A 27573-nucleotide genomic window follows, 5' to 3' on the forward strand; every position below is an offset into this window, starting at 1 on the left:
TGCATTGTCTCTTACTGCAAACCTCTGAGGCACAAAAGAAACTGCAAACATCTCAATTAGTTGTTCAACTTTCCTTGATGTGTTTAGTTGCTGCTGGTCCTTTCCGTGGATACCTAGAAAATCTAGAACTACAGTATGGATGCTAAGAACAGACTGGTGGGGAGAGGCAGGGGAAAACTCCACCCCAACCAATGTCCTGATCTCTTCCTTCTGCAGAGGAAATTGTTCGCCACAGTCTAGAAGACCCTCCTGGGAGATGCTGAGACATGCCAAGGATTACAGTAAAACAAGAGGAGGATGGGGAAGGTTTTGGTCCTCCTGTGTTGCTGTATGAGGAAATTACTGGCTAAAGCAAAAGAATGAGCCCTCCTCTTGATCCCAAGGAATCTCCTTCTGCAAAGTCTGAAGCTCAGACAAGGTATAGCACTGATGGGACTCACTCTTCCCATCTTCTGTGCCAAGCTCAGCCTGTCCACAGTACATTTCAGAGTACAACATACAACTCCCTAATCTTCTTGGCAGCAGCCACTCGTACAAGGTCAGTCCCTCTGGCCTACAAGATGCCTTTCCAAATTAAGCTGTTATTTTCCCTTATTAAACTTTGTATTTGAGCTAAAACAGCGACACTGATTCAGTTAAACTATTGCTGTCTGCAGCTCATGTTCAGAGCAGAGCTCATAGAAGTCTCACAGAGACCAAGATGCCTAGTCAACCAGACTCCAGTGAGACAACAGGTTGTAACTAAGGGAGATGCAACTTCATTTCAACAACATTTCCAACTCCAGGGCCAGCAATGTGAATTAAGCTTCCCAGCTGAGATTTTGGCTTCAGTAATAGCAACATGCATCCTGTACTGAAGAGATTCAAGAGCATCTCTAAGAACAGCCTACAAAACACTGGTACCAACCAGGGAGGCATGCTGACCAGACGCTTGCCACACACAGCTTTCAGCCCACCAGTGGCTGCTGTTTTGGGTGGGAACGGGGATCTCTTTCCTGAGAGGTGCTACTATTTGCCACTACTCACAACCCCTGAGGGAAAGAGGTGGAGATAAGGAGAAAAATAAGCTCTCGATACAGCCAACTTCTGAACATGAGCAAGCACTGACTGGATAACAAATCTCACTAAACAACTAAGGCAGAATGTGGTCTAATAGAAAGGAAATTTTAAATGTGTGCAAGGGAAACCAAATAAAACACACAAAGAAGGAACTGAATCTAAAAGCAGATAGTAGATTTCTTTTCTCTCTTGCACTCTGAGCAAATATTGTTCAAGGATGTTTGACAATCTGTTTGCCAGCTGAAGCATGCAAGACTCTGATAACAACGTAACACAAAATTACGTGCCCCTTTTTGTCAAGCTGAGGCAAGTCCATGCTGTGGTGTTCACCTAAATACAAAACAAAACTGTGGCAGAACTGACCCAGGCCAGCCTGAGACCACGTTGAATGAGAGGGGATGGAGTTGGGGAACAAGGGAAGGAAGATGCAGCGAGTTTAAAATGAGAATGGAGCCAAGCGAAGTGCAAGGACCAACCTGGCTTAACAGTTCCTTCCTTGTACAATTAATATTAAGTGAGCCTTTCTAGGTTGGTTTTACAGCCCAGTTGGATGAAAGAGATGTGAGCTAATCCACTGTCACAGAACATTTTTCCATTGGAGACAATTTCTGCACAGAGATCTTCCAAGCTGGAAATGCGGTCAGATTGCCTTCATCAGCCAAGAGAAACATTGTGCCAGTGAGGCCAAGTCCCCATAGGTGACAGAATCCCTGCTGAAATTTTGACATAACATTCAGAAATCCCCTAATCTCCCTCTTACCCAGATTCCTGTCCCTGCACATTGAATAAAATCTCATTCATGTGGAACCTGCAGAACAGTTCCTTGGGCACAGTGCTGGTTCACCTCCACTACAGGGGTTCTTCAGTAACTTTTTTTAGGTCTTTTCCTCATCCCAGGTCAATTCCAAAAGTTACCCCTGCCTGTCTCACCTTCCACTGACTAGAAGTCACTTCTACAACTTGAGTAACAAGCTGGTCTTTACAGTTTTATTTCTCTGTTGTCTTCCATTTGTTTTCCTTTCCCAGAAGAGCTCCCTGCAAACACATCCTGACCCGGAGCTTTTCCTCATGGTTGGTTCTCTGCTCTGTTCCCTTAACCCCAAAACAAATCCCAGTGCTAACAATTTTGGATACCTCCTGGACTTGATAACTAAGCCCCATTTCCCCAAAGTTTAATGGCCACAACATACAGCGTGGGGTAGTCCCTTCAGCTCTCATTTATAATTTATTTAAGGATTACCTTGGAGATGCAGTTAGGGTTATTACACCTGAGAGGAGTGGGAGACTGCTCCCTGTCAACCCTGCAGTGACCACACTTAGAGGATATGAAGCAGACATGCAGCAGTGTCATGACTTCACCATGGAAGGAGCTCATCACCACCATCACTCGCCCACTGACTCATTCCCCAGTGCAGCCACAGCCACACAGAAACCTCTGCATTATCATCAGTGGTATTTTTCTGCTTGAGTCAGGTCTCACATCTCATCTGCCTGCAGACCCCCTGGGAATACTGAGGCTCAGATGCTCTGTTAGAGCCATGGGGTTTTATAAATTGCTTTTCTTAGGTGCATCTCTGTAGGAGGGGCACCTATAGGGCCCTTCTGCCCGTGAGCACACATCTCAAATTCTCCTGAAAAGCCTTTTCATATTCCAGGTAGGGCTCTAATGGACGGAGGTAAGTCCACCTGAGCACTTAGCACAAATTAAGCTTGCAACATCCGAGGTATTTTCTAATATTTATCAGCATCTTTCCTCCTGCAGAACCCAACACAACAAGGTATAGGGAGGGGAGAAAAAAAAAAGCCTTTCTCACCGATATGCTATACCCCAGTGGTAACATTTGCTGAATTACCACTTTCTCTACCTTTGGAGAGCCATAACCAGAGGGCTAGTGCTAAAGACTGATTGCAGAGTGGAAACAACATTAATTTCCCCACCCCCAAACTGCTACATGGACTAGCTGTGTTTGTGCCTATATATTTGTACATACACTCCTCTTCCGCCGCAAAACAAACTGCAATTAGAGTTAACCACCCCTGATCAAGCAGCACATGGAAAAGGACGTGATAGAAGACTTGCATTCAAGACTCCTGTCTCAATATAATTTCTATTCTTTAAAAGGGATTTTTTAAAAATGAGTGAAATCAAAATTGATATCCACAAAAATGTTTGAGATTTGAGCTTCTTTGAGTTAGGTGTATTCTATCAGAGCTGTAGGGAAAGACTTGGTTTTGCCAACAATAACCGAGCATGCTAGAAAAAAACCATAAATTTCAAGATACTCAATCCACTAATAACCCAACTCCAAGCCAAAGACATCCTTCATAGGGTGGAATATTTCATCAAACAAAACCTTCCAGGAGATTGCTGACAGTACAACAGCTGTCTCAGCAAAGTTTCCCATACTGTCTGTCTCTCCCTGCCACCATGCCACACAGCAAGATGGGAGCACAACAAAGCCCTGTTTAAACCTTCCTTGTTGCAGGGGATCCTCAGTTTTCTGAGATATGTGTTCATATTACCCCCACCCTCTGCCCTTGGTAGCCAAGGTTAGGTGAGCTGCAGAACACAGACACCTGGCACGTGGCAATGGCGACAATGATGATATGTAATGGTTTTGTGAACACAGCCCATCATTTGAACAGTCATCAGGAGACAGATAAGGATTTGTTTTACTGCATTCATGCAGACAAAGCTTTAGTTTGCAGGGGAGAGCAGTTGGATATTTTTTTCCAGGCCTCTGATACTGGAAGTAGCACGAGGTGTTGGGGAAAACCATGCCATGGTACACCTGACATACCACAGCATCCTCCAAGAGCTTTCAGGTAAATACATGGCCATTCTATTCCCAGGCTGATAGGCCAAGGATGAAAGGAATGATGGAGAGCTAGAAAAAAAAAATAAGTCCTTGAACAGTGTGGCATCTGCCCAAACATTGTCCTGTGAAAGTCAACAAGTTGTGACAGAGATGTGCCAAGAAAGAAAGAGTTAAGTGCATGCTTCTTGGGGTGATCCTGGTCCCCTGAGTCAATAATGGAGCTGATGAAGCAGGCACAAGGGATGGCTCTTTTGATGTTTGAAATTCCCTTTGAAATGTTATAATCGCAACCAAATAATGAAAATTCTTTGTGCACTGAATATTAGAAAGCATTGTCCCACTGAGAGCAAAATGGCAGGGGTGGGGATACAAGAGGAATGGGCTTGAGTCCAGCAGCAGGGATTGAGGCCCATGGAGCTTGTGCCCTGACGAGTGGGGCAAGCATGACTTTGCAGGCTTCCCTTTCCCTTAATTTATGCATTCATTTTTCCCATAAGGAAAAAAAAAAAAGGCAAACAGAATGGATAAGGCATTTAGGGCAAGACTTTCATTAACAGGATCCCAAAGTTAGTCTCTGAACAAGTGGCCTGATTTTTAAAAGAACTAAGAAAACAGTATCTCCCACTGACATAAAAAAACCCACTGGCCTTTTGAGTATCAGGTTATTTAGGGGTTTCAGTCTTACCTTCCCTCTGAGCTTCACCTTCCCATAGCACAGGATAGGTACTGGTTTGGGAGTCCAACCTAACAAAGTTGCACATGTGAGGCCAGATCTAAGAAAATCCTAAAAAATATAAGGTCCTCATTTCACTCAAGCTAAGTGGAAAATCCTAAGTACACCTTGCCAAGCACCAACTGCTATATTTACCCCACACCACAAATACCTTTTATTTCCGCTGCACCAAAACCATCTTCTTCACACCTCTACGTGATGCTCAATTTTGCCATGCACTCATCCAAATCTCAATCTGGAGGTGCCCCTCTCCCTTGACAACAGAGGGGACCCAATGGATGGTTGAGCCCATTACACTTTAAACAGCTCAAGATGGCTTAAATGCCCCCCGTGGTTTGCTACCCCTGTACACATCTCTGCGTTTGCCAGACAGAATTAGAAGCAGGGCCAGCTTTTATTACAGTCAGGTTAGATTAGTGCTTGTGGTTAGAGCAGTGTCTCCAGACTAAGGAACATCTGCTTCAGCTTAACTCTGAAAAACCTGCAGAGAGCCTGCGCTGCCCTATTTCTCTCTGCTCATCAGCAAAGAGACCCATGACAGCCTATGTGTAACTTCTGCCTTCTCTATCATTGTTCAAATTCCAAATTGATTGCCTTTGGTGCTCAAAGAAAAATAAAATTCTCCTTTCTTAGCAGCTTTTGAACAAGTTCCACTGCTGGAAATGGAGTATCTATCTGTGCATTTCTGAAGTGCTTTGCACAATGAACTCTATAAGTCTTCAGAGAATACTATTTTGCATGAGGCACTGATTGGTTTTTCATCTGGAACTGAAAGGGATTGATACATTTTGAAGTCTTTTGACTTGTCTTTTTTTCAATAAAAAATGTATTAATTATTAGTAATAATGCAAGACATAACTTAGAAACATAGAATCATATAATGTGTAAGGTTGGAAGGGACCTTTAAAGGTTTTCTAGGGCAACTCCCCTGCAGTAAGCAGAGACATCTTCACTGGATCAGTTTGCTCAGAGCCCCATCAAGCCTGACCTTGTATATCTCCAGGGAAGGGGCCTCCACAGCCTCTTTGGGCAACCTGTTCCAGTTATCCACCACCCTCAAGATTTTTTTTCCTAATATCCAACCTAATTCTACCTTTTTCTAGTTTAAAAGCAATACCCCTTGTCCTATTGCTACATGCCCCTGTGAACAGTTCTTCCCCAGTTTTCTTATAGGCACCTTTCAGGTACTGGAAGGCCATTGCAAGGTCCCCCTGGAGCCTTTTCTTCTCCAAGCTGAACAAACCCAACTCTCTCAGCCTGTCTTCATAGGACAGGTGCTCCAACCCTTTGTTCATTTTTGTGGCCTTCCTCTGGACATGCTCCAACAGTTCCATGTCCTTCTTGTGTTGATGGCTCCAAAGCTGGACACAGTACTTCAGGTGAGGTCTCACCAGAGCAGAGGGGTAGAATCACCTCTCTCAATCTGCTGGCCACACTTCTTTTGCTGCAGCCCAGGATATGGTTGACCTTCTGGGCTGCAGATGCACATTGGTTGCTCATGTCCAGCTTCTCATCTACGAGTACTACCAAGTCCTTTTCCTCAGAGTTGCTTTCAAGCACATGATCTCCTAACCTGTATGGATAACTTAAGAAAAGAGACTACAACAGGCTAAACTTGATAACCTGGTAGTGCAGAGAATGGCAGCATACAGTTCCCAGCACAGTACAGTTTTTAAGAGTAGGCTTAAAGTTATTTAAGCCAATCCTTAAAAGTCTAGCATGGGATGAACCAATTTCCCAGCCACTGACAAAATTTTGAAGCCCTCATTTGCTTGCATCCTCCCCAAGAGATTAAAAAAAAGCCAAAAAAAAAGCACCAAAAGATGAGGCAGGATTAACACAGGTATCCAGCATCTCTCTCAAGCATCAACTATCTATCAACAGAGATCTGCTGACCTGAGGTCAAATCAGAGGACAAAAGCTTATGAAATGCATTTTGTTACATAGCAGAGAACAAATGAAATCATATATAAGGGATCAAACGCTGCAATAACTCAAGGCAGGTCTTGCTCTCTCTCTGTGCCCATCGGCTCAGTCCCAACAAGAGGTGAATACGACTTAATTTTCTGCACAAACTCCACCAAACACTGTTTCAATTGAAAAAGGCTTAAGGTGAGATTTACTTTTTTCCATATAAGCTCCTGCCACAACCACTGTCAAGGCAGTTGCATGCATTAAAACACTGGACAGACTCTAAATCATGAAGTGTATTGCATTTCTTTTAAACACAACCAAGCATTTCTGTGAAAAGGACTTGCACAATTCTAAAATTTAATTCTGCTCCTCTTTTCTGAGAGGCACCTTCTACCTCTGCAGTCTCACTGTGCTACAGCTGTTGAGGGCACCGTACAGCCAGAGATGACATGTTGATAATAAAGCCAAGGGCTTGTTTTTTAAATCCATACGAAAAAAAATTGATCAAGCTTTCTCAAACTCTGTTAGCTGCTCATGTTCGTCCTCTTCTTGCACCAGGAGCAGGTGACAAAAAGTTAAGCAGTGCCGAAGGCTGCAGTGCCACAGTAAGCAACAGGAAGGAATCATGCAACAGAGAGAACTGGTCTCCTGGTGAACAAGGACCTTGTTTCTGAATAAATGTCTTCAAGAGGAAAGAAAATGAGATGAAACACTAAGTTTTTTAAAACAGAGCTAATTTGCTAAATTGCTCAGAACAGACTGTTTTGGATTTTTTTTTCTTTTGTGAAGATTTCCATGGAGATACTAATGTTCCTCACATAAAACACTCTGAAAGCAAGAAATACAATATCTGCTGCTTTTGCACCTCATGAAGACACCTGACACACAGCACTTCTTGACCCATGTTGGTCTTCTAGGTGCAGGAGGTGAAAATCCAGCCTTTTGGCTGTTTGATGAGAAGAGATCTGTGTCCAGTTCTTGCTATTTCCAGGCCTGTGATTTCATTTTCAAGCTGCCAAGAAATTTTCAAACATATGATATGCTGCAGATCTTGTGGTTTGGATTTCCTCCAGCACTTCACTAACATCTGCCAAATTCCTGTTAAATCCAACACTGGTTGATGAGCACTTTCCGATGGTGTGAAACTTAATGCAAGTAACTAGTGGAAGCTTGGGAGCAATTAAATTTTAATCAGAGATAAGTTCAGTTTTCAGCATTGTGAGTTATCTCTAGTGTCTAAATAGCTAATATCTATAATAATCCTCTTCTCCTCTTGTAATCAGCAGCAGCGGGCTGCAGAAAGGGAGAAAAGTAACAGCTTCAGAAGTCCCCTTCCCCAGAAAGCCACCCACCATATTAATAATCTATGCAGCCCTTCTCTCTGACATGCTATCTGTATCCCAAATTACTCAGTTGTGTTCTCTAGGCAGATCCAAGCATCTGCCCCTCTCCCAGCTGCCTTTCCTTGGTCTCCTGCCCGAGATGGCCCACCGTCACTGACTCTGCTGGCAGGGCTGCTTTGCTTGCTGCTCTCCAAGGCATTTTAGTCCAAAGGAGCAAGGCTAACACTTCTTTTTGAAACGATGTACAGCTTCCTTCCACCCTTCTTCCAAGTACACACCAGGTCCTTGAGTGAGAGCTGGCTTTTGCCTGGATTCTTGCCTCCTTCCTCCAGCTGTGCCTGGGGCAGTGGGACACCCCATCCCTGCAAAAGCCACTCTTTGGTATGAAAACTGTGTTTGAAGGGGGACATGTGATCAGAGCCGGGCTTCAGGAAAGCACAAAGCACAGTGGCAGGTTCCCTGGCCTCAGAAGGCTAGGTAGAAAGGGGAAGAGATAACAGAAGCTGGGGATTTTTTTATTTCTTTACAAGTGAAAATATCCTAACACCCTTGGCATGTGCAGCTTGGGGAAGTGAGATGAACAGCTGCCTGGAACTAAGCACTAATTCATCCATTTTGCTCTCTGTTAATGTATACAGACAATGGAAAATCAGTAGATGCAGAAAACCTACGATTTTTACGGATTACAGACTGATTTTCTGCACCTCATCTAGTCATTTTTATGCCTGTGTAAAGTGATAGCACAGTTGGTGTAAAGTACTACTGAATTATCATAGGGGTATTTTTACCCCCTATTTCCACTGGTGCTGCAAATGGCTACAGGTGTCAAAGGCAAAAGAAAATCTGTTCTTTAGCAGACAAAAGGAACACTCAGCAAAACTAAAAAAATTAAATTTGTTCTCCCTACTGCTGTCTCCAGATAACATGTCAGGATATGTACTACTTCGTCTCCAGTAAGCTGTATTCCTTTCTCCTTCCTGGTCCCAAATTTTTCCCCATTTGAAGTGGTGAGTGACCACCCAGGATCTCTTCAGAGAGAAGCAGGAGAAGATTCAGCCCCAGTTGCAATTCTTTGCTGGAACAGCCTCTTCCTCTCACATTTCTCACCTGGTAAGACCTGTACACCACTATACATTTCTCTTGGTACATTACAGCTTGCAGCTCAAATCCACCTGGATTAGTGATGAACTGTGAGGGGCTCAAGGAGAGATTGAACACAGAGTGAACAGACCTTGTTCTGACTTGCACTGCCTCTCCTGGATTCTATTATTTTTTAATTTTTTTATTTTTTTACTCCAAACCACTGTGTAGGGTAAGAGATGCATCTGATAAAAAGTGTGTGCAGCTATGAGGCAATCTTCTTTTTTTAGTTAATGGCAAATTTTAACGCTGTGGTCATTATGACAAAGACAGCTATTCCCATGTGCACATGCAAAATCCCTTTGAAGCTGAATGCATCCACAGTTCAAAAATGCTCCAAATCCCAAGTACTGCTAAGAGGAAGAAAGGGGAAATTTCATTTCCAACCAAACCAGCAAGGATAATGCTGCCCAGCACAATGCCATTACAGTATTCACACTTAAATAAACCATCTTTCTTCAAAAATACAAATGGAGGCTACACTTCTTGCACTGGTTCACAGGCTTAAAGCAAGAAGGCATCGTGGCATCATCTGCTCTGACCTCTGCGGGAACCAGCTGGTACCTTCACAGCCCCTGTGCAAAAGCTCAGGCTCTGGGGTTTGTATCACTCTTGGACTGATCTCCTCGTGTAACTGCTGAATCTCCCTGCTGAGAAAGCAGCAACTGTAAACCAAGAATTGGCTAGCCACCCTTTATCTTTGATATGGGCACTGAGTTACTACAAAGCTACTCCAGCTAAACTCCATCATTATTAAGCAAAGCCCAATAGACTCACGATTAAACTTATTCACTGTCATTTTTGCATGCACACACACAAAACCTATTAACAACCAACCAACCTCTAGAAACTGTAGGTCGAGAACAAATAGACAAAATCTTAATTTTAAAGAAAAGAGAAAATGTCACTGCTTTTACAGGTGAAATTAGCTATGTCTATATTTGGTATTTAGAAGGCAGTGAATACCAGAGTCTCCAAAAACCATGGCAACCAGAAAATGTGAGCAACACCATGTTTTATCTTTTTTTTTTTAAGCTTAAATAATTTTTCACATGGTCAAGAGTCCTGCTTTGGTTATTAAGATAAAACTGTGTTGACTGGGAGGCTCCAACCCGAAGTGTGGCTGCTGGATGAGCCATGCATGATTTCAGGGCTTTGGGAGTTTTTGCACCATGTTTCTTTGGGTTTTTTCACTGAACTGCATTCAATCAGAAACCTCAGCTACCCCTCACTCACAGCCAGTGTGTCTATCTGTGTGCATCCACCCTTGAAGAAGTTGGGGTTTTTTCTATCCAAGTAGCCACATCCAACAACGTGAGGTGTTTGGACAGACCCTGGTTTTTTTCCACAGGGCTATATAGCTTTCTCTTCTCTACAATTTTTTACCTTTGTCGACTTAAAGAAAAGGTGAAATACCATAAAACAAAAGCAGAGCAACAACCTGCATTAGGGCAAGAGCCAAGGGAGACCTGCAGTTCACAGCTCGCTCTCTGAAGTGAGGGTAGAGATTACTGCCATTTAAACCCACTTCCACTTTGCAATTTCCACCACTTGCAGCCTGGTGTTTTAAAAACCAGGACACCAGAGCTGAGGTTTGACTTGAAGAGAAGCCCATCTCATTCTGCTTGGGAATTACATCATATTTCAAGGCAATATACATCTTGCTGTGGACAAAATTAAGTCCAATATTCCCATTTCCACTCTGACATTATTCAAACATGACCACAACCAAACAGAGTAGAAAGCCAAATGAAAAACCCAAGTGCTAAAGTGATTTTATAAGCAAAGGCTGAAAAGCTCCACAGATTTGAACCCCTCCTGCTAAAGAGGAGGATATTATGGTCTGCACTGTAAAATTCTGAGACTTTTAGCTATACTCATCATCAGCTAAAATCCCACTACAAGATTATCATTTCCTGTAATAAATACCACACATTTCAGAATAACAGCACATCAGCATTGGACGCAAACCCTGACAAAAGTAATTTAAGGAGAAAGTGAGGGATACAGCCTCAGTACCTATACTGGGGATGGCTGCGGTTCAGCCTTGCTAGCGGCTGTCACTGAAGTACCTCTGCCTTTTGAGAGGTGTTGTATGGAAAACTCTCAGCTACCCAGTCAGTAACATTAGCTTCTTTAAAGATTTCTGATGAACTGCTGTCTGTGGACACAGACAAAAATCTTAGTATCTTTGGACCTAATAAAAGTTCCCCATGTATATTTTTTCTTTATTCATTACCCAAGTAGCTTTTGGCCAGCTGTCTCCTGAGGCTGCAAGAGAGTGGCAGAAAAGATATTCACTAAATCATTGCTGATCAAACAGTGACTTGCAGTTCCCAACTCCAAACCCTCTTATCTAGCATGGTATCACAAAGCACGCCACCTTCACAACTGGCCCTGGCAGACCTGACACAGCTTCAGGAAGCAAAGCACACGAGCAGATGCATCCATGTCATTTAAGTAGAGAGATGCAGGTTAAAAACCTCTAAGCAGCAAATTAACTGCAGGATATGCCTCTCCCTCCCCACCAGCCTGCAAGGCATGGGGAAGCAGTAGCTGCACTACCACCCTGAGGACACAAAGAGCAGAGCCAAGGCTGCATCTCAGCCCTGCCTGCAAACTGCAAGGAGTGTTTCCAATCCTGTTCCTTTCTGTTCCATTCCCTGCCCTTGCCCCCTCCTGCCTTCCTTTTTATTGGGCATGTGAACAAATCATTGTGAAAATCAGAGAACAAAGGGAAGATCAAAGAGTGCAGGTAGCTAGATCATTATGTATCCCAGCTGGGGCAAGAGTTTAAGCCTCTAGAGCTTACTTGCCAAGATACTGTAGAGTTATGCCAAGAGAGCTGTGCCCTCTGAAGCTTGCTGGCACAGGAACAGGCAAAGCAATGAGGTTTCCAATGCTGCAGGAGGGATGTCAGTCTGCAGGAGCCACCACAGGCATCTAGTTGTTTCAAGTTCAATTATGGTCAATAAAAGCTACTCATTACTTACATCTTTGGTGTTTGAGTCCAAAAGACGCTGGTTTATATACTGGGGCCCTTTGGGGGGCGGGGGGGGGAGGGCATTGAGAAATTTGGGGCAAAGGCTGGTTTTGCTACACTTCAAGGCTAAGGCACTAGCAGACCACTCTCTCCCCCATGCTGTGCCACTCCAGGGGTGGTCAACACCTCTGGGATGAGGCTCTTACATGGACAATATGTTGCAGATTGGGCTGGAAGCATAGATCAGAAAAACAGCCTAGAAATACCACCATATCCCAACGGAAATTGGCTAGAAAAAAAGCTTTGTAACTGGCTTGGGTTCTTCACTAGGAGCCCCTTTTGCTCTGCCTTTTCTAGCAAGCTGTAGATGGATGCTAGATCTTACCTCATCCTGCCATCCTCAAAATAAGGATGTGCAAGCTGGTGGATACACTTCTAACATTACCAGGTTGCCAGAGACTAAAGCTCAGACCATCACAACATGCAGCAGACAAGCACCCAGAGTTGAAACTCATGGACGCAACCTGTCCTCACCTTGCATCAAGCTCTGGACCCCAAGGCAGTCCAGAGACAGATATTTGACAAGTGGTTTTGAGTTGGTACCACCTGGCTTAAGGAAAGCCCTATCCAGGCATGTCAAGTGCAAGTCCAATCAGTCTCAAACAGTACTGCTGCAGCAATGCAAGTGCTTCACTATTTGGCCTAAGCCTACTCACACACTTTCATGCCAGCTTCAAGAGATGGATGCTGCCGTGCCTGCTCGCTGAGGCAAGAGGGACAGGCACTATTATATCTTAAAGCAGCCCAGCACTGAGAAAGCATTTCAAACTGAAAAGTCACCTTGGAAAAGCAAGCTTTATGTTTGGAAATGCTCAAAGATTTAATTTCAGTGGGTGGGAGAACCTACCTTGCATGCACCTCTGTTCCTCCAACCTCACTACTCACGTAACACAGTCGCTATCTTCCCAGCACGCCTTGCACAGCTGAACGCAGCCGGTACTAAACAGCTGTTAACACAGCTCTTTGCTTTCTCCTATGTTGCCTTTCCTCCCACATTTTTCTTTTTTTCCACTTCTTTTAAGACTTGTAGCTTTGAGCCAGCTGTGAATGGGGGCAAAATGTTTTGTGCTAACACACTTTCCCTCCTTCCCATGCCAGCATTCTCTTAGAACCCCGAAACACACCTCTGGGATCATGTTTTCTGGATCCAATTTGTAATTGTCTGTGCAAACAAAACAGAAGGAGTATGCTAATTTCACTAGCTACTGACTGCAAAAGCCAATACTCCTTGAGCCTTTCATTCCATTTCTCATCTTGCCAATTCTACTGGAAAAAAAGAAAATGTCATAAAGTGCAAAAATGTTTTACCAATGTCTGTAGTATATTCCAACAACGTCTAGGGAGCACAACAAACAGAAAGTATTTTAAAGTATAATCCTATTGCATTTCTTTTCTTACCTGCACAGATCAGTTAAGGATTTCCTGGAAAAAACTCAAAGGGAAGAATGAAGTTTGAAGAAAAGGGACTGACCCCGTGGGAGGAATATAGGAATCCAGTCAGAGTGTGTAGGGTTGCAACAAGGGAAGTTAAGGCCTGCTTGGAATTAAATCTGGCAAGGGATGTCAAAGATGAAAAGAAGGGTTTTTTCAAGTACATCAGTGGCAAAAGAAAGACTAGGGAAAATGTGGGTCCACTGCTGAATGAGGTGGGTACCCTGGTAATGGAGGATACAGAGAAGGTGGAGTTAGTGAATGCTGCCTTTACTTCAGTCTTTACTACTAGGGTAGCCCCTCAGGAATCCCAGACCCTGCAGGTAGGAGAGGAAGTCTGGAGATAGGAAAACCTTCCCTTAGTTGAGGAGAATTAGGTTAGAGAACACTTAGCCAAACTTGATGCACCCATGAGTGCCTAGGGAGCTAGCAGATGTTTTTGCGATGCCGCTCTCCATCATCTTTGAAAGGTCACGGAGAACAGGAGAGGTGCCTGAGGACTGGAGGAAAGCCAATGTAGTTTTTGCAGCCAGGGAGAGGAGTTATAAAATGTGAAAAACTCTGCAGACACCAAGGTCAGTGAAGGAGGGGGAGGAGGTGCTTCAGGTGCTGGAGCAGAGATTGCCCTGCAGCCTGTGGAAAAGACCGTGATGAAGCAGGCCATCCCCCTGCAGCCCATGGAGGATAATGGGAGGGCAGAAATTTCCCCACAGCACATGGAGAACCTGACACTGGAGCAGGCGGAGACACCTGAAGGGGCCATGACACTGTGGGAAGCCTGCACTAGAGCAGGCTCATGGCAGGACCTGTGGTCACACCTGAACTTGTGACCCCATGGGTGACCCACACTGGAACAGTCAGTTCCTGAAGGTCTGCACCCTGTGGAAGGGACCCACGCAGGGGCAGTTCATGAAGAACTGCAGCCTGTGGGAAGGACTTACTCTGGAGAAGTTGATGGAGAATTGTGTCTCAGGGGAGGGACCTTGGAGCGTCCCCTCCCAGAGACATTGGAGGGGAGGAAGGGTGTGAGGAGTCCTCCCATGAGAAGAAAGGAGTGGCAGAGAGAACATGTGATGAAATGCCAAAAACCCCCATTCCCCTGTGCTGCTAGGGGGAGAGAAGTTAAGAGAATCTGGGAGTAAAGTTAAACCCAGGAAGAACAGAGGGGTGGGGGAAGGTGCTTTTAAGATTTGAGTTTATTTATCATTACATGTCTCTGGTTTGATTTGTAAAAAATTAAACTAATTTTCTCAAGCAGAGTCTGTTTTCCCCATGATGTAATTGGTGAGTAATCTCTGTGTCCTTATCTCGACCCATGTTTTCTTTCCCCTGTCCAGCTGAGGAGGCCAGTGATAGAGCAGCTTTGGTGGACACCTGGCCTCCAGCCATTCAGTGAGACCTGGACAGGCTGGAGAATCGGGCAGAGAGGAACCCAGTGATATCAACGAGGGCAAGTATGGGGTCTTGCACCTAGGGAGGAGTAACCCAGGCACCAGTACAGGTTAGGGGCTGACCTTCTGGGAAGCAGTGCTGTGGAGAAGAACCCAGGAGTCCTGGTGTTCTGACCAACAATCGTTCTGAGGTCATCCCCAACTTTTCCTACTGTTTGGAAGTAGCAATCCTTTATTAACACCATGCCATGGTACAGTGAAGGACTGTGTGGGTACAGCAGTGACTGGAGATGGGCCTGTCACATTTGCTCTTAACAGGATTATGCCAACTACAAGGGGTCTGGCTTTCAACTAGAAGGGTGTTCTGTACTCATCTGGGTTTTCCACAGGCTTTATTCCTCTAAAAAACAAAAGCTCTTGTTTCAATTTTCCAGGGCAAGTGCAAATCCAAGAGAGAGAGAGACTGATAACCTTGTGCCAAGCTGGCCCCTGCTCCATCAGTACTGCCTGCTCTCTAGCACTGCAGCTCAGCAGCCAAATTTGGCATTGCTACCACAGCTTCTCACAATATATATACTTCTATATGATTAATATGTGCTCTGTATGTTCTACAAACATTACAGAAAAGCATCAGAGACTTCAAGTACACTGAGCATTGATATGTCAGGCAGCAGGAAAGCCTATCTTGAGTGATGAAGGCACGCAGTGACCATGCATGTAGGAGCTTGCTGCTCCATGAGGACCCATGAATACAAAACCAGATCTCATTAATATTTAGGATACAAATTCCTCAGTGATTTTAATGGGCCAGGAAATATCAAAAGAGAAACCAGTGGTCTCTGTATATAGTCAGATGGGAGTTTAAGGGTTTGCAGAGCACGAAGGGCTCTAAGTGCATTAAAGTTAGCAGACAGGACAGCACAGCCCCAGTTCCAAGATAGAAACTTCAGCTCCTTCCCAGGAACCATCTCATTGAAAGCAGAAAGCCAAGCAGAGTTGACACAGAAGCTCTGCTCTGAAAGCAGGGTGACTAGATTTCACTGTGAGAATAAAAAAAAAATCCTTTCCCACTAAACGAGGCTCAGCACCTGCCATTCTCTGGTCTCCAGCCTTTGTTCGCTCCAGTAATGAACACCTCTGTAAAAATAGCTGTAGATTAGGACAGGAATTAACCTCCAAACAAAGGAGAAACTTAATTAAGCATTGCACTAAATGAAAACAGAGGGGAAGTACAGGTTAAAAAAAAAAAAAAAAAAGAAAAAAAGAGAAAAAAAAGAGAAGTAGCTGCGCAAGCTTAATTCCAATTTCCTCTCCTGTAGGTCATTTTACCCGCTGTCATTTCCTTTCTCTATTTTGGTGAGTTTGTTACTGAAGCACTGACCATTAACAGAAGGGGGTTTGTTGCTTTTCATTCACTTGTACCTTTTTTTAAATGCTTTGCATTGCGAGCCTTCCATCAAAAAAAAAAGCAAACCCAATTTAAATTAGACTTTGGGAGTATGCCATTTCATAAACTTCTCCCCAGAGAGCTTCAGCTAATTAAACAAATGATTGCAAAATACTCACAATGTCAACCCTGTCAGCTTATATGCGAAGTATCTGCACCAAGCTGTGGTTATTTAACCAAACACAACGTGGAGGAGCAATGTGCTTTAAAGATAAACAGGCAGTAAGGGGGCACGCTTTAAAACCACGGGGGGATTGTGGAGAGGCCAAGGACTTTGAACATCCCTGCCCATGGCCTTGGGAGCCAGCAGGCAAAGATAAGTCAATCTGAAATGGACAGGAGCTGAAGATCTGGGTGGTCAGGCCAAGGAGACTTCAAAGGATTAAAAAACTGCATGAGCATACTGGGCTGCTCTTGAGATTTGGGTTGAGCTTTGCATCACTGCCAAGAGGGCAGGTTAGGAGTAGTTAATGATGCTCAAGGTATTCTCTGGATTTTTACTGCTGAATTGCAGCAAGTCTGTGCACAAGCTGGAAAGAAGCAAGCAGGTAGAAACAGGTGCCTGGGGTAGGAAACCAGGAATATAAATGTTACGTGATCAGTCTGTGCTTAGTTGCTGGAGACAGTGAAAGTCTCAAATGTCCAAAGGAAAAGGATTTAAAATTTCTCTATACATTTTATAAAAGCACCCTTTAAAAAAAACATTTTTTCCTTCCCATCCTTTCCTTCTCACCTTGTTGTCCTCTATTCTAGGCTGTGCAGAGGGCCCAAGACACCTGCTGTGCCCATCCCCTCTGTCCAAACAATATAGCCCGTTGTTACTCTCTGGTAGTTTTCTCCAATTGACCTTATTTCCACTCCACATCCTGGTAGCTCATCAACCTTTATTCTTCCTATTTTCCCCTTTTCAACACACACCTCCAGCATGAAATACATGGTGTCTCCCAGGGCTGACTACTCCTTTCCCTCCCATCCCTCCACCCTGCTCTTGTCTCACACTGTATTTAATTTGCCCAAGCAAGTGACACTTCCCAGGCTAGGCACATCAGCTTCTTGATGGATTTTATGATCAGGTGTGTGCAACAAGGTATACATGAATTATTGCAATTATTATAGCCTTGACTAGGAAAACATAGTATTAGCTTGCCTTAAGTCCTGTTAAGGGTCAAAGAACCCACTGTACAAGCTTTGAGCAAAAAGGACAGTGAGGACCAGAGGGAGAGAAGAAGGGAGAAGAAATGGCTGTGCTCTTCATGACAGAATCAGAGGCTGAAGCTGGCACCAAACAAACACAAAAAGGCAAAACGTTTCTTAGGCACTAGGGTCATAACCCTGGATACTCCTCAGGACACCATCCTGGTTGAATCAGCTATGTGCAAGGCACTCCAGAATTGAGATGAGCTCCTACCTATCCAGTGCTTCCCTCTCTGTGGCTGCTTCTAGCCTTGGCAGCAGTATTAATAAGCAAACAGTTTTGAATGGGGAAACTCAGTTCAGAACATTCCTTTAGGAGGAATGCCAAGATCCTTCCTTGTTTATTTTACTTGTTGTGTAAACATTTTTATAATACTTATCAATACAGTCTGTAGAGTGTACTTTTTAAAATAACCAGCGTGGACATCAGTGTCTTGCTTGATACTCTGGCCATTTCTTTGACTCCACACACTGAAGCTAATGCATCACGTTGCCATTTTACTTTATGTATTGTGTTGGCTCTTAGTGAATGTTTGTAGGCTCTTAATGAATCAACCTAAATGAATCAGAAGGTACTGAAATCACATAATAAACAGCACCACTGGAAATGGTTGGGAAATAGGAATTAAGGATGAATGCTCTGTTTACATGATCAAAACACATTAAGGCACAAGAAAGCTAAGAAATTCCACTGAACATATCTGGTAAAAGCACTCTGCTTGCTTCTGCCAGATTCCCTCTCAGCAGCACCGGTTCCAGATGCCTACTGCTGAGCAATTTTAAAGTTCAGTGAACAAATTCTTTCAATTGTTTGGTTTTCTCCCATTTTCTGTGTGAATCCTTCTCAAATTCAAGCTTACTTTCTGCTTCTAAATGTGAGCAACAATCTACAGAGGCTCTAATCAAAATGGTGCATTGACTTCACTTCCCCCCCCTTTAACTTCTTCAATGTACAGAACCCATCTTGAACAGTTACGATCACAAAATATTAACATAATGTACCTCTTCCTTAGCAACAGCTATAGTGTCAGGGGAATGCAGCCCATAATAATGCAGCTTGATCTAGAAGCACAATAAAATATAAATAAGTTTGTTACACTTCAGTGGCACACAGGATTCCACTGTGAAAGGCCTTCATGAATTTAGAAACCTCATCTTCTTTTAACTCTCCAGCACAGATTATTTAGAGAAGATTTATGGGCACACATTCCCTTTTATTCCAGAAAATGAAGCGTAATTGTTTACTCAGTAACAGTATTATTTTGCTGCTTGTCTACAACTGAATTTGTGGGCATAATACAGACACACACACACGTGTCTGTGCAAAGCAGCGCTCATACTGACATAAAGACGAAACCAGGAGAAAATCTAAAGGGGAAGCTTCCATGGGAGCACACACAATTGTGGCCATTTTTTAATGAAGAAAGCACAAGCAATTTTCTCCAAAAAACAGCTGCAGTGAAACAAGAGATATACTTGCTCCAAATTAACATGCTTAATGTACAGCCCTCTGTAAGACTCCTTGTGTATAGTATCTGCAAAAAGAACATCACTCTCAGCTGGGTATGGGCAAAGTCTTCTCCAGCTGGTCCTCTCCAGTCTTGAAAGTTCCTTGGCCAAATGCCCCATGGCTTTTGCACCCTCATGCACTCTAATCCTTACAATTACATTTAACCAACCTTCATATATCTTCTGAAAGGCAATCAAGATCTTTTAAATACTGTTTCTTACAAGTTTTCAAGGAGAATGAACTACATTAAGCCGATCTGAAGGCAATAAGAAACCATTTGGAGCTAGAGGATAGCAGTCCTTTTCTTCTGTGCAAATATTGCTGTTATTGAGCCAAATTCATTTGGCTCAAAGACTTAAATCATGAGGCCTCCTATGAGAGAGCCAAATTACAATCTTAGTGATGGGGCTTCATAATGTTTATCTGTAAATCAGCACTTAGTATGCATTTATTAAGGCTGGGATTTCCAAAAGCGCCTTTCAAGAGTGAGGTACCAAATCCATGGGCAGAAATTTCCCTCTGAATGGATTAAATCACATCACTAGGATTCCTCTGTAAAAAACAATGCACAACAGGAAGGACTGAAATTCCACAATCTGCTTTAAGCAAAGTCAAGGGCCAAAGTAAGCTTTAAACCCAAACATTTTAGAAAGCATCAGACCACAGGCTGGTAAAGATCTTCCATTTCAAAACAATTTCTGATTCAACCCAAGTTGATTCCAAGAGCCAAGCGCTGTAAAAAACCTGTTTACCTACAGAAAATCCCACTGCACAGCTGAAGAGCCACCAAGTGAACAAAAATACCTGTTTGTATTGGGAAATCAGCTGCCTGCTTTTCTAGAGATGCACTGCTTGGGTCTGATGAACTTCAATGAGAGGACATTAAACTTGCTCATTGACTTCTAACTTAAGATACTTCTATATTTTTCTGGAAGGCAGCCAGACTACAACACTGAACAGCCCAGGTCTTTATCAGTTGCTTTTCCTAACTTATCTTAAACCAAAACTTATATTACTTTTGTAAGGGTGATCTGCTTTCTTTAAATACGTAATACACACAGTGAAAAGATAATACCCACAGCAAATGAAACAAATGAAAAGAACAAAGAAAATATTTTCCATGAGAAGATGCTATAGATGTAACACAATATTCTACCACTGCAAATACTTTTGCATACATGCCACTCAGAAACTGAAGTCACAACTCTTGGAAACTTTAATAATTTGTTAGGTAAACATACTATTCATTATCTAGTCTTAAAATAATTATGTACCGGCAATGGGAAACTTCATCAGACACTAAGAAATCATCACCATCGTCAATGGTGTTAACTGGATTAAGTTTACATCCAGATTTATACTTGAGGAAGAAAACATGTATCATTCCTGTAGATGCAACACAATAAAACATGTTTTCTCATCAAGTAACCAGATACTAATAATATACCAATAATGCTGTATCAGAGGCAGCTTCCGGGATATAGAGTATTGAGTTACTCTCCACTGGGGTTTTAAACACAAAACAAGGCCATATATTATAAATAAATAAATAAATGTATAAAGGACATTTTGGGACCCACACAAACACAATCCTTTGGATTTGTACCTATCTGTAGTCTAGCCAAACTTCATTGATGACACAATTTATCACATATGCCATGGAGCACTTCAATAAATAGGCACCCTATGACACAACATGAGAGAAAATGCAACATACAGCAAAGGATGCAGGCAGCGTGACTGCAGCGGTAGATAGAGAAGTTCCAGGGGCTAAGCTGTCTGATGGTGGCAGAGGGCTCCTATAGGAAGTGCTACCTCACACCATGCATTTTTTTAATGTCTGTGGACAGGTAAAATGCAGGTCAGTTGTACCTTACAACTAAGGCACTGTAGCCCAACCCTAGTCTCTTTCAAATGAGTGCATGGCTTAGGAAACCATTGGGCCTGAAATTTGATCTCTTACATGATTTATTTGCCATCTTCTTCCATTTCACAAATATAAATATAGCAGGCATTTTTCTGCCGCCCTGAAATGATTCAGAATTAATACCAGATGACAAAATGGACCATGTACCAGGGGGGGAAAAGTTACAGTAAAAGCTCCTTCCCATTAATGGGGCCATTCATTCATATGGCCACTATTCCACAGGGGAGCTGGACATAAATTATGTATTTGACATCTAGTTATAGACGATTATATTTGACATAATGAAGTTATAATGGAAGGAGTTTGCACATTGTTTGGTTATTAAGTGCCCATTTCTTGTCCCTGCACCAGGTGCAATGGTGATAGGCCATACAAATCATCCAGAAGAAATGCCAAAATGGGCTCCCTTACTGATAAAGCACCACACATGTTTATTAATTTAACAGCTTGTCTTATGTCTCCCCCATCTGCTCATTTAAAACAGTTATTTGCCCTATAAATATTTCAGAAAGAGAAGTGTAGCCAAAAATTAGTCTGGCAGAAAAGAGGAAAAAAAAACCCGTTTGAAAGGGTCGCATGCTGCAAGCAGCACTGTGCCCTTTTCTCCGTGTTGAATTGGTTCAATGGCTTTTTTTTTCCAAGCTGATAATAGGACATTCATTTTAGATTAGTGATGCTTGAGGGTGCACCTCCGTAGCTGACTCTGCTTTCCAGCTGTTGCCACCGTCAGGGGGGTGGAAAGCTTCCACTGCTGGTGGCGAGTGGTGCCACTCGGTACAGAGGAAAATGAAACCCACTGTCAAAAGAATCTCCTGGGTGGACGTCTATGTCAATTTTGAGCTTATCAGGTCATATGGTAGCTTCAAACAGCCTACAAAGAGTAACAATTCAAAGTATCTTTAAGCTACAGTTCATGCTGATCTCTAGAGTAAAACTCCTTTGCACGGCAGCCAAGCAGCTAGCTAAAAAGTTGGGGGGTTGTTGATTTTTTTTTTAAAGATGACAAGGAATAATGGAAAAGGTGTTAAAAATCACTCAGACTGGTGTGTGTGCGTGTGTGTGTCCCAATCCTTAAATATTTTCAAGTGTAAATACCTTGAACAGTTCCCACCAGCATACAGGATTTAGCACTCCTCCTTGAGAGACTTTGTTAGCTCCGGCTTTCTGCTAGAGCGAACACTGTTATCTTATAAATAAACAGCAATGCCCTGAGGTGCCCCTCTGCAACAAAAACACACATTCCAAAGAAATAAGAGCAACAGTTCAACAACATAGTAAAAAAGAAACCCACGAACAGCATGCAATTAACTCTTTCTGACTATGGATAGCTATAGGATGCAAAGCGGGACCTTGCTGATGGTAACAAGCGAACAAGAGGACTGCAGGCTGGCTGAAAGACTTCCAGGAGGTCAGGCTACTCTGGTAGTTATATTAGTTATCACCACCCATGACATCTAAATACAGAGCATGGCTCATGTTCAAAGCAGCTGGCTGCTTCAGGTAAATCAGTGTATCCAGGAAGGTGGGTGTTTTAGTACAGACCTGAGCCACCGCGACAGATTTTTGGAGAGTTCTGGATAAGAATGAGAAAAGCATCACACCCTTACATTGGAGCTCAGCCCTCCACCCTCTTCACACCCCAAATGAGGTGCACACCTGGCAATGCATTCCTGCATGTGCACCTACCATGCTACCCAAACCCACCCTGCTGCCACACTGAGCTGTTTGAAGTCTCCTCTCCAGCCTGGGAGGCTGAGGGCTTTAAATGAGCCTGCCCATTATGACAAAAAGCAGAAATCAAATGAAAAATAAACAAACAGCAAAGTAACCCAACATCAAACCTGTACAGACCTCTTTAAAACAGGGTAGCCGAAAATGCACAGTATATGTGAAGTTCATGGTCACTGCTAAAACTTTCCATTGACCGTGCAGGTATGGTGAACAGTCATCCCCCATCCAACCAGTGCAACACCAGTCACCTGCATGCCTCATTCATATGCTCTGCCTGAAAAGCCAGAAAGTATCACATGGGATAAGAAAGTATCACATGTGTGCTGCCAGCTTACTGCAGTGAGCACTCACACCTCATGTCAGAGAGAGTGAGATCCTTCACTGGCACAGAGTGATCATGATAGGGATGCCCTAAGAGCATTCATACTTGGAGAAAAGGCTCAGCAAAAGCAAAGAAGAAAATCCTGTACGTGACCAAGGAAGAGCAGGACTCTACATAGCACCCCAGCACTGCACAGGGAAAAGGGGAATAAGGGTCCTGAGCATGGGAGACCCCAGCAGCATCTCTTGGCTTAAAGAATTAGCCTCTCCCCTGGACTTTGATGCCTCAAAGAGAGTAGGAAAATTGTATCACCTTAGGAAGATGGAAACATACAGCTCTAAGTAACTCTAAGGGGATGGAGCAAGATGCGTCAAAGCAGGACCTTGGAGGGAAACAGAGGGACACAGTAAAGGACTCTCGAGCTGAGGGAATGGCTTTTCCTGGGATGTTCAAGCAGAATATAGAAAAGCCTGGAAACAGGAGGGGCCTGGCCATCATCGTATCACATCGGGAACTGCTGAACAGCACCTCTCTCCTGGCAGTGAACTTGGGAAGGGAGAGGCAGGAGAGCTGGTGTCTCAGGGCCTGGCAAGCCCTGGGTGAGTGACCCCATGTGTCAGCTTGAATTAAGACAAGGAGTGCCACTGGGCCTCACTGGCTGGTGCTCCCCTTTCTCTGGACCTGGGAAGAAGGACCAGGGTTGTGCAATGAGCCTGGCTGTCAGATCCTCCCACATCATCCACAAAGCCATCGACCCTCTTTGTGACCTTTGGGAGAGGATTAAAACAAAACAAAACAAAAGACCCAGAACGTGTTTATCCAAAAATCTGCTCTAGTTTTGGTGATAAGATTTTGCAGTGCTTCTGGCAATCAGAATGGTTCTCTCTCAGATGCTGCAAATGTAAAGGGGGAGAAAAATGGCAGAAGGGATACAACTTTTGCAGGAAAAGGGACATGCCACTGAGCTGGAGAAGAAAGGAGGAAAAAACAGCAAAACCTCTGGCTGTCTCCCTGACATGCTGCCCAAGGGGTAGGGAGAGATTCTGCATCAGTTGAGGTTTACAGGAAAAACCCACACAGTGCCGTAACTGGGGCCAAAGCAACCTCCCTGGATAGAGAAATCTGCACATAAGGGTGAGAGCTTCCCTCCTGTATTTGCTATTTATTTCTAAAACTGTGGACCAATACAGTTTTGCTTATCAGTTTGTGTTTTAGAAATGTGCTGACTTCAAGAGTATCAATCTCCAACAGAAATACTCCCTAAGCTTCAACTCTGAAGGAAACCTTTGCAAAAGGCTAGCACAAAAGGGGAGAAGAGCTCCTCAGACTGCCTAGCTTTAAATGCCAAGCAGATATTTCCTGTTTAATATGATTCCACATATATGGTAAAATCTGCTTCTATAAAGTTTTCTAAATAGTTTTAGTATGTGGATTTGGTGAGTTTAATTCACTTATTTGCTGTGTTTTAGTACTTGGCAGAATTTGAGTCCAAACATTAAATTTAATTTATTGTTATGTATGATAATTCCATAAAATCCCTCTCAGAGTATCAGCATCACCCTCATCTGTGAAACTCCTTGCTATTGTCAGTAACCAGTAATACATTTCTGAACACAGGTTTAATCTGTAGTCTATGAGAACACAACCCGAGGTCTCAGCTACCCTTAGAATTATTCTGCATATGAGTGGTGTAAACAGCTGCATAAAAATCATGTGCTAATGTCCAGATCACTGGACTGAGAAGTGTAAAAATAGTGGTTAACAGTGCTTCATAGACAGAAGTAATTTTAAAACACCCTCAAATTAAAAAGGGGGTGGGTAATAAGAAGTGTTTTGCTAAAAAATGCTGATTCAGGGCCTCATTTCTATTAAGCGATTTACAGTGTCATTACTGCTTTACTGTACAGAGCAGCGGCTCAGAGTAATTACCCTGTAATGCACAATGACACTAATGTACTAGTAAACTACTGGAGTTTATACTCTGTTCACTGATAGCATCGGGACTCTGAAAGGCAGGTAAAAATGTCCTGCATGCATAAACAATGTGTGTAAATGTCACCAGTGATAAAATTTTTAAAAAGGAGAAGGAAGAGGCAGTTACAAATAAATCTGCCAGCTGAGAATTGCGACTGCACAGACCCAGAGGAGCACTAAAGCTGTATCGTTTTTTAATAATACGGGAAGGAAAGATGCTTTTATATCCCTGCTCTGTCTCTATGTCCATTTATTACAATTAAAATTGTACAGTGGCTTCCTTTTTGCCACACTAAGTGCAACATTGACCTGCACCTGGTGTTCAACTCAGTGTGATGGGGATTGTGGAAGGGAAACGGAGAGCATCAAAGCAATAGCCAAAAGCATTAGTGGTTTATGACGACTGTCATAACGCTGCTCTTCTTTTTTTAGAGTTCCAGCTACTGGAAATGTAGAGAACCAACAAGAGCTTCAGGATAGAGGTGGTTTTGAATCCTTTGTTTAAAACAGCTCTTATGGGATGAAGCATCGAACATGACCCGAGCAAGTCTTAAAGTGTCAGAAGATGCAAACAAAAAACCTCATAATCCTCACACACTTAGAAAAAGACTAATTCACGATCATTACAACACTCTAGTGGATTTTGGGCTCTGAGGCTGGAAATAAGGTAGCAGATATGTAAGTAGAACTACATGTCCAAGATCCCAGGGCAAGAGGAAAGCTTTGCTTTTCCCCCAGGAGACAGTACCAATTACTACGTTTTAACACCCCCTAGTCACCAGCTAATAGATTGATACCTTCAGAGCTGGCTGCCTCCCTGTCTCTTTCTTATGAAGTTACACAAGGGGATTGGAGTCCTTTTACCAGCACATAGCAGCAGTAATATCAGTCCTTCCACCCTGAGCAGCCCTTTCTTTAAGATCTCTCAGCTGGGGGGTGGAGGCCCTGGTGGAAGCAGTTAATGTAGCAGTTTATGTTGGATAAACTTCATTTTACCTTCTCTGAAAGTGCTGCAACTGTTCTGCCTGACCCACTTTGCCCTGCTCCTGGTGGCAGTGCCATTCATCTTGCAGAAGGAGCTATGCCCTCACGAACAGCAGATCACTGAAGATTTTTGTTAGACTTTAGCTCTTTTATCTTAAAGAAAGCAAGGCACAGCTTCTTTGGCTGCTGCCGTTCCAGCATCCTTGAGTCTTCCGTAGGCAGCTCTAGACCGCACGGCAAGGATTTACATTGACCTAAGTAAGCTCTTAGTCATCACATCCAACATCAAAGACAGACTTGGGCAAGAAGGTCCTGGAAGTCATAACTGTATCTGCCTTACTGCAGTCCTCTGCTAAAAAAGCAAAGTAGTAAATTTTACAACAGAACTGGAGGTTTTCAAGTGGCTTAGAAGAAGCTGACAATCTCAAACGCATGTGTCAAATCTCAGGGTAGTTCACTTGAAGCTGAGTAGAAGTTGTGGACTGCCAGGAGATTGTACATGACCAGCCCAACTCACAAGACTTACAGAGGGGCCTGTGAATCCATCATCCTCACACCCAAGTTTCACCACCTAGGACATGGTTCCACCTTTCAGAGATGCAGGAGGAACCACTAAGGAATAATAGTGCCAGGGTTGCAATAGAGAATGTTTTTGTTACAGTATTGGCTAAGAAACACAACATTCACAAAGGGAAAAACCCCAGCAAATGTTTACTCAATCACATTACAGATCTAACTACGGGGATACTGGTAGAAAAGCTCACTCAAACCTGAAGGAACTTTTCACACCAGATGCATTAACAATATGCTTTCATTTAGCCCTCAAAGTCCTTGGGCCATTTGGAGAGGCAACGTTTGCAGTTACAGCTGCAATCCACCAAAACGAAGGTTTTTCTGTCTCCCAGCCATTAGAGGTGGCTAATGAAGCGAGCTTTCTTCATATCATATAATGACACTGTGCCTATCCAGATTAATCTTGCATTAACAGATTGCATTTTTCAATTGTGAGCACCTTTTCAATAGCAGGACAAAGGAAAAAACCTAAATCTAAGCAATAGTGCATCTCCCTGCTAACACATTTTGGTTGACCTCTTCTTCCCCTTCTTTTCGTCTACAACACTCCCTGTATTTGATGTTCATACACATTTCTGGGGCTGACTGCGAAATCCCTCTGTATACTCATTTGATTTAAGCTTTGCTGTTATCCATTCCAAGAAGGACAAGCTTTGATATCTCACCTGAATACTGACAACGGAATTAAAAGGACTGAAGGGAGGTGGTAAGAAAGCTTCACAAGCATGGATGCTTGCTCTGGGACCAAGTCCATTTCCCTAGACCACAGGGGCAAACGCTGAGGGGTCATCGCAACACAGTCAAGGGATGATATTCCAGATGGTGGAGAGGAATTAAGGACTTACATTCACATCACTTTATTTGCACCATTCAAGAAAGTCACCTATCCTAGCAGAGCTATTCTGGACTAACTCCACATTTATTGTCTATTACCATACCTAAAAATTGAGTCATCCTTTAGAGTGAACATGTCTCCCCACTGATTCAAGAAAACACCTTGAGGAACAACAGCATGGGTTGAATCCAGGCCTGAATCAC

The 27573-nt window shown here is 43.3% G+C and overlaps 1 protein-coding gene across 13 annotated transcripts in view; it reads right to left on the minus strand.

Annotated features, from left to right (window-relative positions):
* ADGRL3 (adhesion G protein-coupled receptor L3) overlaps nt 1-27573 on the minus strand; it is a gene marked incomplete at both ends in the record, with an annotated part of 318582 nt that overhangs the window by 106388 nt on the left and 184621 nt on the right. The gene's annotated exons all lie outside the window — the stretch shown is intronic.

The sequence above is a fragment of the Gallinula chloropus genome, assembly GCF_964237585.1.
Source record: "Gallinula chloropus genome assembly, chromosome: 4".
Classification (NCBI taxonomy): Eukaryota; Metazoa; Chordata; class Aves; order Gruiformes; family Rallidae; genus Gallinula; species Gallinula chloropus.